The sequence below is a fragment of the Siphateles boraxobius genome, unplaced genomic scaffold (assembly GCF_051911475.1).
Source record: "Siphateles boraxobius isolate OS27281-9 unplaced genomic scaffold, OSU_SipBor_1 6, whole genome shotgun sequence".
In the NCBI taxonomy this organism is placed as follows: domain Eukaryota; kingdom Metazoa; phylum Chordata; class Actinopteri; order Cypriniformes; family Leuciscidae; genus Siphateles; species Siphateles boraxobius.
In genome coordinates, this window is record NW_027509186.1 from 30,887,540 (window position 1) to 30,899,889 (window position 12,350).

Sequence of the window (12,350 nt, forward strand, 5' to 3'; positions counted from 1 at the left end):
GTAGGTGTTTAAAAATGTTAAAAAAAGATAAACCACACATTTAAATAGATATACCACAAAAGTTTCCATTTACATTTTACTGCCAACCATTCAGACCAAAGTCATATTTAGAGACACTGGATTGGTCCCATTAAAATAATTTTGTGTAAAAAAAAGAAAAGGAAAAAAAAAAGAAAAATTAAAATGACATCAAATTACTAGATCAATAGACTAAATTTTTCTTTATAGTTATAGTAAGTAATTCTCATAGTGGAGAAGCAGTCAAGACAAGTCAAGCTTTCCAATCCCGTCACTAAAAGTAACTGTCAATTTGTCAGTTATCATTCTTAGTCATACATCCAGTCATACATTCAGTAAGTCCCATTTAAAAAGTGAGTTGTAGAAAATAGAGGTCACCGTTTAGGAAACAACATTAAATCTGTTCACTCATCATACTGAGGTTTCAACGACATTTTTACTCATTCACCGAACAATGAGTTTGAAGTTTCAGTCCACGGCAGACACCGCTTGAGGTTTCTCAGTTTCCTACTTCAATAATTATAGTGGGTGTCAGGAGCGTTTGCCGCCTGTTTTGTTGAGATGTAACTGTTACTTGCTAAGTATTACTGTGCACAAAAACAGTCTCAGATGGGCACAGAAAGATTTACACATTCACTCATAGACATATTTTCTCACACGTTTACACCACAGAATGACGGTTATCAAGGTAAACAGGAAGACTAGGAGCCAAAGGCCAACCTCAGCACAGGGTTCCTGTCAGTCACAAAATCTCCTTTAAAGGCAGTCAGTGGAGCTTGAGCAAAACAGGCTGTCTGTTTTTTCCACGTGTGTATATATTCTGGTGGGGTTTTTTTTTTTAGTTCATGATAACTTAATTTATGTTTAAAATGTCCTTAGATTGGTATATAATGATACTGTATTGTTGTCACACCAGTTTTGAGGGACTGTAATAATTGCAATAGCTATGTGGCTTTTGGGGATAAACTTTGATAAGGTGTCTGCCAGTACTGCTAATGCTGTGATGCTCTTTGACAAAATGCAAATGAAAAGCTCATAACAACACTGTGATTTTTTGGGGGGGAGGGGGCTATGAATAACCTTTTACATTTATCAAGACTAAATGTGTACTTTTACAGTAAAATTCAAAATTTCAATTTTAAATAGAGAACAGTAAAATCACACACTGCAACAGTCCTGGTGTGGCACATTTGATTATATTTCCTATTTATTTAATGAAGTATTTTTATTTATATCAGAAATGTACATTATGTCACAAAATCTACTGTAGGCGATTTGTACGAACCCAAGTGCAGTTTGTTAAATGCAAAACACATAAAAACAAAACAAAACAAAACAGACTATAACTTGACTTGAGAAACATGAGATGAAACACTTGACAACAACAAAAACCAATGACAAAGTAGAACTAATCAAACAAGAACCAATAAAAAGACAGAACTGATATCAATGTAACAAGACAATGAACCAACGAGGAAGAAGGCTGCACCCAAAATCGCATACTCACAGGTACTTCATTTGAATAAGTACTTACTTTGTGAGTGCTAAAAAAGTAAGTTCTATAGTATGAATCAAGATTGTGTGTAGTACGAAAGTAATCCAGATGTACCACATTCACCATGTTGTCATTATCATGTGGTCTACCAGCGCTTCATCGCCATTCACAAATCCTCTGCCGTGGCCTTGTGGGATAGGAAAGTGTCCATTATATGCACACTTCAGAATATTGCCGGTAATCCGGATACATTTTGACGACTCTTTTATGAGTACTGTAAATTCGCACATACTTTTGTCCGGCTACTACTATATAGTAGGGAAGTATGAGGAGAAGAAGAAGAAGAAGAAGGAACCATGTGACAAGATCACATGAGAAGATTACATGAGGGGAACAGGGAATTACGGTGAGAGGTTTAGATAAAGGTTTGAGTGACTAATCAAAGTTTAACCTGATAGAAAATTATTTATTTAATGTTATCTGTGTTATATTTCATCTGCAATATCAATATGGACCCTCACAAAGATCCGTTCAGCCATTACATTTTAAATGCATCATTATGCATGACTATGAGGAGAGTTCTCTGCATGAAAGACCCGCGACTGCAGATCAAAGTGATACTGCTTTTCTCTCTGATACGGAAATTAAATTAAATGAAATGTGGAGGATTTTGTCTTTGACAAGATTATTTTACTGTGACCGTTTACTGTGACAGGTGCGACAGAGAGCAACCGTTAAAGATGCAATTGCATGACGTGATAGAATGTCCCAAAGCCTGTCTACTCTTCTGCTACTCCAAAGTATGCACTTTTTGTTCACAAAAAGAGTACATACTTTTTGGGCGTAGTATAAGTAGGCGAATTGAGATGCAGCATCGGACAAATTTCTAAATAAAATTCAAGAACAAATGAACTGGAAACATGAAACAAAAACAAACGTGACACATTTGGATGTAAATTGTTGTTTAGTTGGGTAACACCATGCACTGACTACATGCTTATTAGCCATTGTTAATGAAAAGGCCAAGAACTTTAATCCACAATGTGGCCTTCGAGTTTCCACCTCAGTTTTTATGTTGGCTATTAGTCTGAAATGGTAGTGGGGACATTAAACGTGTACTTAGAATTTTAAAGGAATAATCATGTTTACATAGAAAGTACTGGTGACTACGGTAACAGATGGCAGAAGATTTGGTGTCCACACTTCTGAGAGGACGCCAAACTTTCGCCCACCATGCCTGGCAAGCCGTTCACTCCAGTGTAAAACTAGCAAACTAGGAAGCTTTTATCATGCCAACAAGCTCTGATGTCCCAACATTGGGGAGTCCACATTTTCTATACTTGAGCTCAAGGGACATTTTACTAAGCCCTGCACTTTTCTGTGTCCTCTCGGTGACCGATGGATAAAATCAAAGTCAAAGTTTTAGTAAAAATGTATTTATATAGCACCATTTATACAGCGACAGCTGACCAATTTGATTTACACTACATCTTAAAATAAAAATGAAATAATGATTTTTTTTTTTTAAAAAGCCAATCTTAGATTACAGAAGTAAAATGGGTTGCAATTTCGTGCTGTTTAATTATAAAAAAAGAAAACATTCATACATCTACGCTGTAAAAAGAAGTGGTTTTTGATGAAAGTCCAGTATTGCATGAGTAGATGGAGAACAGAATGCTATTAATTAAGTGGCAAGTAATTAAAATTACATCTCCTTTCATGCAAGCATTCCTTATTATTTCTTCAAGCTGACACAACAGAAAATCCACACGCAACCTGGGAATGAGAGCATAAAGTGCTGCGTGTAGAGGCAGGGCATTGGAGAGAATAATCAATACATTTCTTGAAGTCGAATCATACATAAATGCTCACTAAAGTGTGCTATATTTTGTCCCCGGGGGAATGTACTTTAAACATAGTCAGCACTCCACCTGACCGGCCAACCAGATATCATGTATTTTTATGAGGCCATTAAAAAAGTTATATATATATTGTTTTCAGCAATAGATCTGATCATTTCCAAAATGTGTCTTTTATGATAGGCACTTAATCAAACTAGTGTAACTTTAAGAAGGAAATTTCAAGTCATACTATACAAGTCATCAGTCATTCAGAGTGCCAAGCACAACCTACAGTATGACTGCCATCTATGGGTAAAAACTCAAACTGACACAAATGTCCATTAGGAACACTTCAAAAACAGCATTAGATTAACTTTCAGAGGAAGGTACAAATACATTTATTAATTTAGCAGTTGTAACCGCATTACCAGCATACATTAGGTGTAATCAGTGTGGCTAGAATAAAAAAACATATTAATGCTTTCTATTTCATACCCTCATATTCTAAAAATAAATAATTATACATGAATAAACCAACATAAAATCTCCCTAAAACAGTTCTTCCCATGGGTGCGTCTCTGTGCTGATCTAATAGTTTTAAAGTGGTGCTCATCTAAATGGTCTGTCACACTTGCAGTTGCAACTGTCTGTTCATTAACATTATTGATCTGGCTCTAATGACCTTACAGTCAGCCTTTACTGTCAGTGTCCTTGTGTGTGCTGTAATGTTTTAAATGCATTTATATTGGTTCCACAACTAGGCTAGTTCCACTATCAGGCTTCTGATAGTGTCAAACAGCTAAACGATGACCTTGCACTGATGTTACCACAAATCAAATGTTTAGAAAGAGTGGACGCAAGGTAGAAGTGTTGTCTGCTTCTGTAGCTTCCAGCCCACATAATCCCTACTCAACCTTTAATGTGATACAACAGAGACAAAAGATTCTATTTACTCTCTGTTTGCTTGTGCTGACTGTAGAAGTACATGTGGCCAGGAGGATCAGTCAGAAGCACCTTGCCATTGATGTTTATAAACCACAGCTGTAGTAAATCGTTGCCGATTGCAAGATCGATTTCCCTAATAGGCCGATGTTAATTGGAAGTAATTAGTCGTGCTATTAATGCTCAATGTGTGGTAGTTTCAGCTCAAGACATAAACAACCATGCACCCTTTTTCAGAAAATAAACCTTAAAATTAAAGGAATGGTTCAGAATTGTTTTTTTAAATCAATAAATTATGGTCCACAACATAGTGCTTTGAAAAGCATAGTGATAAACTACCAATACAAATTTTAAATGATTTAAATACCCTTAAAGTTACAAATATTTATAATAAATAAAATTAAAATAAACAAGCAAATAAATAAATAAAATGAGTATATATATATATATATATATACAGTATACACTGAACAAAATTATAAACGCAACACTTTTGTTTTTGCCCCCATTTTTCATGAGCTGAACTCAAAGATCTAAGACTTTTTCTATGTACACAAAAGGCCTATTTCTCTCAAATATTGTTCACAAACCTGTTTAAATAAATCTGTGTTAGTGAGCACTTCTCCTTTGCCGAGATAATCCTTCCACTTCACAGGTGTGGCATATCAAGATGCTGATTATACAGCATGATTATTGCACAGGTGTGCCTTAGGCTGGCCACAATAAAAGGCCACTCTAAAATGTGCAGTTTTACTGTACTGGGGGGGTTCAGGGGGGTCCGAAAACCAGTCAGTATCTGGTGTGACCCCCATTTGCCTCATGCAGTGCAACAGATCTCCTTCGCATGTTGATCAGAGTTGATCAGGTTGTTGTTTGTGGCCTGTGGAATGTAGATGCACTCCTCATGTCCGGTGAGTATGCTGGCCATGCAAGAACTGGGATGTTTTCAGCTTCCAGGAATTGTGTACAGATCCTTGCAACATGGGGCTGTGCATTATCATGCTGCAACATGAGGTGATGGTCGTGAATGAATGGCACAACCATTGACCTTAGGATCTCGTTAGGATCAATAAAACGCACCTGTGTTTGTTGTCCATAACATACGCCTGCCCATACCATAACCCCACCACCACCACAGCCCACTCGATCCACAACGTTGACATCAGCAAACCGCTCACCCACACGACGCCATACAAGCTGTCTGCCATCAGCCCTGTACAGTGAAAACCGGGAGTCATCCGTGAAGAAAACACCTCTCCAAAGTGCCAGATGTCTTCGAATGTGAGCATTTGCCCACTCAAGTCGGTTACGACGACGAACTGCAGTCAGGTCGAGACCCCGATGAGGACGAAGAGCATGCAGATGAGCTTCTCTGAGACGGTTTCTGACAGTTTGTGCAGAAATTCTTTGGTTATGCAAACCGATTGTTGCAGCAGCTGTCCAGGTGGCTGGTCTCAGATGATCTTGGAGGTGAAGATGCTGGTAAGCATCTGATGCTGGTATATATATATACACTTACAAAAAAATAAGGTTCAGTGAAAATATTTAGATGTTTATATTATAAATATTATTATACAGAAAGAAAAAAGAAAGAAAGAAGGAAGAAGAGTTGATTAATGTTCTGATAGCCTACAGCATCTTGGGTGGTTAAAAATACTAAATATTGCAGTTTTTTTTGTCACAGCAGTAGCTGGAGTTCTGTTCAGCAGTAAATCACATAATTTATATTCATTTAGTTTTGTACTACAGGCCTTCTGAATGACCTTCCTGGTTTGCAATTCAGGCAAAAGCCAGCCATAATTCAGTCAAAACACCTCAATACAGAACATTCCCAGAAATTTAATTATTTAAAGCAAATGCCATGCATCAGTGGGGCTGATATGCCCAGTGAATACATTTCTCCCACAAGGGCATTCTGGCTGAACAGACAAATTGGTTATTGTTAATCATTCCTGAATAAAGACAAAAATATTTCTATAAGATCCACAAGATAAGAAGGGCTAAAAGTACTGAAGATTTTTTGACTTTTTTGATACTTTGCAGCACTTTCGTGCTTCTTTATAGCGATGGAAAATCCTTGAATACAGATATTTTGTAATGGCAGCTTCCAACAAATCATGCAAAACCACCAAAACTGAAACCGGCCACAGTGGAAAATTTTGCCACCTCTATTCACTTAAATATTCTTATACCAAAAGCAAGAAACCAAAATGACTCTATAAACTTTTAACAGATAATAGACCTTTAATACCCACACACAGACCTCTAAAACCAACATTATGATCGCCAAATAAATTAAACAGATCTTTAATTTGAACTGTAGCTGTAGCCCAACCATCAGCATAGGTTAGTCATTAAAACATGTGAGGTTTAAATCTTATGTTGTTAGTGACTCACTTGTCCAGCAGCTGCTGTGTCCAACAGTTAAACCTAAAGGAACAAGGCGCCATTATTCGACATTTCGCTACTAATAGTTTTCAGGACTAGAATTTTAGGTCAGTAAAACAGTCTGTCTGGAGCCAGACAGTTTTATTGCATTCTGGCATTACAAAAGCAGGGAGAAATGAAATTGCTTTGTCACGGCTCCCAGGGCCCTTATCCCCAATGACGGAGTGACAAACGCACGAGCCCTCTAGGTATCGCTGCCAGTGGTGAATTTAATAACATGACTGGGCGCCCCGGCAACGTAGGAGCTGAGGGGACGCACAGAGCTGTCAGAAGGCCTTTTGTTACTCAGACACCAGAGGTGCCACTAGCGAGACGGAACTAATTGAAAGCACTATATTACTCAGTGATTTACAGTCAGTAGGGTTACAAATATAGCTTTAAGGTTTTGCCATCTCATAGATTATTTAATTACTTGGTTGTTTGAGGGCGGAACCATACTTTGCGCAAGTAGGTGAGCTCGGACAAACCTCAGTATGCAATGGGGCGATACAGTTCCATTCAGTTATCTGTCTGCCATTAATCTGGATGTTATATAGGCTATTCGTTGTTAGTTGCTTTGTTACACATAGGCATAGCTATTGACACTACCTTTCTCAGAACATTCTTTTCAAACTGTTGCTCCGCCATGACGGTAGCTGAAAGAAGAAGAAAAAAACATACGCAAATTTACGCTAAAGTGCCCCTTGCGGCAGCGCTGAGAATGCAACGCGTAGGCATACCATGCGTATAGATTTCCAAAAAACGCGTGAAATCGGTGGGCTATCTATTCAGCATAAGAAGTTACTGACTGTGACCAAAATCATAATCATACACATACTCTCTTAAGTAGATACTTTTTTGAACAAGTAATTACTTCATGGCCGCTAAAAAAATAGGCCTACCTAATACGTTCTAAACAGTTGCCTATATGAATGTGTTTAATATATGAACTTAAATCTGGACGTCTACTACTTTGGCCATGTTGTCATCACGTGACCTACCGGCATCAGTTAGGTGGCTTCACTGCCATTAATAAATCGTCTCCCGTGGTCGCATGGGAAATGCACACTTAAGAATCTTGTCGAAAGAAGTAGGCTAGCTCATCCGGGTACTTTTTCCCTCTTTTATGAGTAGTGTAAATTCAGACACAGGCCTAGACCTCTACTTCTTTTGTGACATACTGTTTTTCGCCTAGTAGGGAAGCGATTTCGGATGCAGCCTCTGTTTTACTCTTTTAAAAAAAAAATGTTAGATTTTTTTCTCGATTACATGGTAATTCTACAAATGAAAAGCAACATTTAATGAATCTGTCCTCATCTGCCATTTGACAAATTAAAACCTGAGCCACACTGACTACTTTGACAGGCAATTTAAACTGCGTCTGCATTTTGCTAATAGTTAGCCCTGTATTCTTTGTCAAACAATGCTAAAAAGAATAAGACACAAAATGTTTTTATTATTTTGTCTTTGAGGGATTTTTTGGGGTATGTTGTATATAGAATTTCAATAATGTTCAGTTAATGCATCATCTAAAACATTTTGGCAACTGATAACATTACATAAAGAGCATGACATTCGTTTCCCCTCAATGTGGTATTGATTTGGAATTTGCAACAGGGACCCAGAGGAGAAATTACATTGAAGAAAACAGAATAGGCCCAGGTTAAGAGGTGTCACATGAATGCTTCCTTAGTTGCTTTTTCGACTCGTAGAGTAATGCTCAACTCTTTTCTTCTCCGTATCCTGCACAGTTCATCTTTCTTGCCATGGAATTTTAGTTGGCTCAGGCACATAATAGAGCATTCGGGGGCAATTTAGACTTATTTATTATATGTTTTAATGGCTTTTGGGAGTGTAAACATGGATAAAGTCAAGTGCTATTAAACGCTGAAGTCTGAATTTGCATTCTTACCATTTTTGTTCTCATTAGGTTTCTTGGCAATGCGATTGAAAATCATAGCAATGCGCTGCGCAACTCCTCATTGCTCTGACAGGGAGAGTCTATTTTGCTTCCTCTAGCGCAGCAGGCCAAAACAGAGGCTAACTTCTGACCGTCACAGCATGAATGCAGCACAGCCCAACATTAAGTCCCTGTAATTAGGGCTTCAAGCTGCTTGCCTTTAATGGCTTTTAAAGGCTGGCTGTTCCCCTCACATTCTATCATACACAATTTATTAGACTCCTTAACCTCATTCTCCTCCCTGCTATTGTAGAAATGTATTTTGTGGTAAACCACTTTTAAAATATAGCGAAACTGTTTTAAAGCACTGGTGTCTTAAGCTTTCATTAAAAGAATCAAAAAGGAACACCAATTAATCAAAGCAAATGACTACATTTTTACTGAAGAAGATCATTTTTCCTGAACAGCTGCTATGTTGCTTGGGGACATGGGGATTGGTGTCAAAGTTTTTCAGCATTATTACTCCAGTCTTCAGTGTCACACGATTCTTCAGAAACAGAAATCATTCTAATATGCTAATTTGGTGCATCACTTCTTATTATCATCAATGTTGACAACCGTTGTGCTACTTAATATTTTTGAGGAAATTGTGACATTATTTTTCAGGATTTTTTAATGTAGGCCCATAGCCTAGAAAGTTCGAAACAACATTTATTTGAAATAGAAAACTTTTAAAACATTATAGGCATACATTTATTTATTGCAACTTTTGACCAATTTAATGCATCCTTGAAAAAAAAGTATTATTTGCCTTATAAAATTTCAAAATCTCAATCTCAATTTATTTAGCACAATTAAAAACAACCACAGTTTACCAATATGTCCTAAAACCAAAAACAATGATTACAAATAAAACAAAACAACAACAGACAACAAGGGACATCACAAGTTATAGGCTACAGTGAAGAGAGAAGTTTTTATTTTATTTTATATGTAATGTTGGTGCACCTGGGTGCAGTTGCTGTTACTGAACCCAAACATTTGACCAGTAGTGTATATGTTTCTACTATCCAAAGATAACAGTTAGATTTGTAGCAATCTGTGACATGGAAGAAAATGTAAAATCTTACAACAAGCGATTGGCAAAAGAAGCTTCAAGACATTAAAAATCAGTACACACACACACACACACACACACACACACACACACACACACACACACACACACACACACACACACACACACACACACACACACACACACACACACACACACACACACACACACACACACACACACACACACACACACACAACACACACACACACACACACACACACACACACACACACACACACACACACAGTCTATTAATATACTCACACATATTCTAAATTTAAACAGTGCTTGAACCAACATAATGCTTATTCTGAGATGGTGTTGTGTAAAACCCTTTGTCTTTTCTTGTGGTTCTCGACCGGTTACTGTCCACCTGTTAGCAGTCAGCAGGTGGGACAAACGCTTTAAAATCCCTCAGCGACACAAGGAAACAGTTCCAGCAAGTGCCTCACTGGCAAAAGAAACATTACAAGATTGACAGATGGCTTTACATGGTATTACAATCAATAGACTTGGGCTTGAAAAAGAAAACATTAAAGAAGTCTTGACCTTCAGGAATTGGGTGGTATATTCATGTAGGATTATATCTGCACTCAGCACTGGAAACACTGTGAGGTAGATTCACTGTCAGTTTTCAGTGAAATTGTTGCCCACCCAAATTGTTCACAGGGCTTACATGCCATGATCCCAATTAGAGCCCAGGTCATGAGAGAAGCTTTAAATCACACATGTTCTCATTAGCACAACCACAAACTACTGAACTGTATTTTTAGGTGTTGGTTCTCAACCGATCCCAAGACGAATCAAATGGTTGGAGCCAGCAAGACATCTGAGGTTTCACATGGATACTGCAGAAACTAAAACATACTTCTCACATTTTGTCTTCACCCTGAAAAACCTGAAAAACCTCCAGAAAGCAATGCAATGATGAAACGTAACCCATTCATCGTCTTTGTTTTCAAAAACAGGCTTTTGTAGCCTTGTACTCTTTAAGTTTCGGTATATAAAACGGCTAATTTAGAAAGCAATTTCAAGTCATTCAAACATGCCAAGTCTCATTTGATTTTCCGTGCAAATGTTTAGTATAAATCTGGATAGTCAAAGTTACACATAGTACTCTTTAAATGTGTTATAAAAAAAATAATGAAAATATAAAAAAAATGCTAAAAGTGATTAGTTTAGTTATTTGTAATTAGTATATATATATATATATATGTATATATATATATATATATATATATATATATATATATATATGCCTTTTGCCGTCAAATAAGATTTTCATTCATCTTCGAAACACAAGAAATTTCTGTCCCTCAATTGACAGCTATGAAACTACCACTTTGATGTTTTAAAAAAGTTTATATATATATATATATATATATATATATATATATATATATATATATATATATATATATATACTTCACTGTTAATTTAGATACATTTTTTATAAATTTTTATTTTTTACAGTTTATGAGCATGCAACTGGCTGCTTTTACAATCTCAGTGAAGAAACTCTAAAACAGTCGTGGGAGTCATTTGGTAAATATTGGAGAGGCCTGTCTTGCTCAATGACTTGTCCTCATTCACAGAGTGCAGCAAGCCAAGTTTCTATGGAGACAGCATTTTTCTGCAGATGCAAGAAGAACCTCTTCAAACCCCCCACATTCCTGCATTTACCTCCAGAGTCACTCACATAATCAGACGCAAAGCATTGACACGGGGAACACTTTCAGAGTGTCAAATTTTTTGAGGTATTGTAACTCTATTTAGTTTTCTGGATGAATTTTCTAACCAAATCACATAAGGCATTCTTTCCACGGGACCCCACTTTGTGTTTTAACTATCACCCACTCTCTCACCGTCTGAAGCATTTCATTATTTCCAAATCCATGAGCTCAGACAATTTGTGTGTTCTGCTGTGTCAGTTGTGGCCTTTGATGTGAACTCCCCAATGCTTGGGTTGTGTTCATTAGCCAACAATGGTGTGATCTTGTGCTCATTTTTTCTAAGAATAACAAGAATGAGTGTAGCCTGCTCTATAACCTTTAAATCCAAGCTACTGGAACCCAGTGGGAGTCCCAAATTCTGACCTGAGAAAATTTGAACAACACTTAAGCAGCGCATGGTGAAAAAGACCCTGATACACTGATCCTTTGAGTGGAGATACAGTGGGGCCCAAAGGACCACACTGAAATTCTGGGATTCAGAATCAGACTTTAAATTTGTGTGTGTGTGTGTGTGTGTGTGTGTGTGTGTGTGTGTGTGTGTGTGTGTGTGTGTGTGTGTGTGTGTGTGTGTGTGTGTGTGTGTGTGTGTGTGTGTGTGTGTGTGTGTGTGTGTGTGTGTGTGTGTGTGTGACTGACACAGATTTAGTCACTTTTACTTTTCTTTCTTTTTTTTAGATTTGTAAAACATAGAGGAGGTGATGCTAATGAAGGATAGCTGAAATTAAAGAAGTAGTGAGAAGGTAACTTGAGGCCTCCAGCAGAGAGATATTTATACTCATACTGGACAAACGTGCTGCTGAAAGCAGTGATGGATGAGATTGGGGCCACTGCGGTGAAACAACACGACAGCACAAAAGCTGTCCCGCTGTAGAGA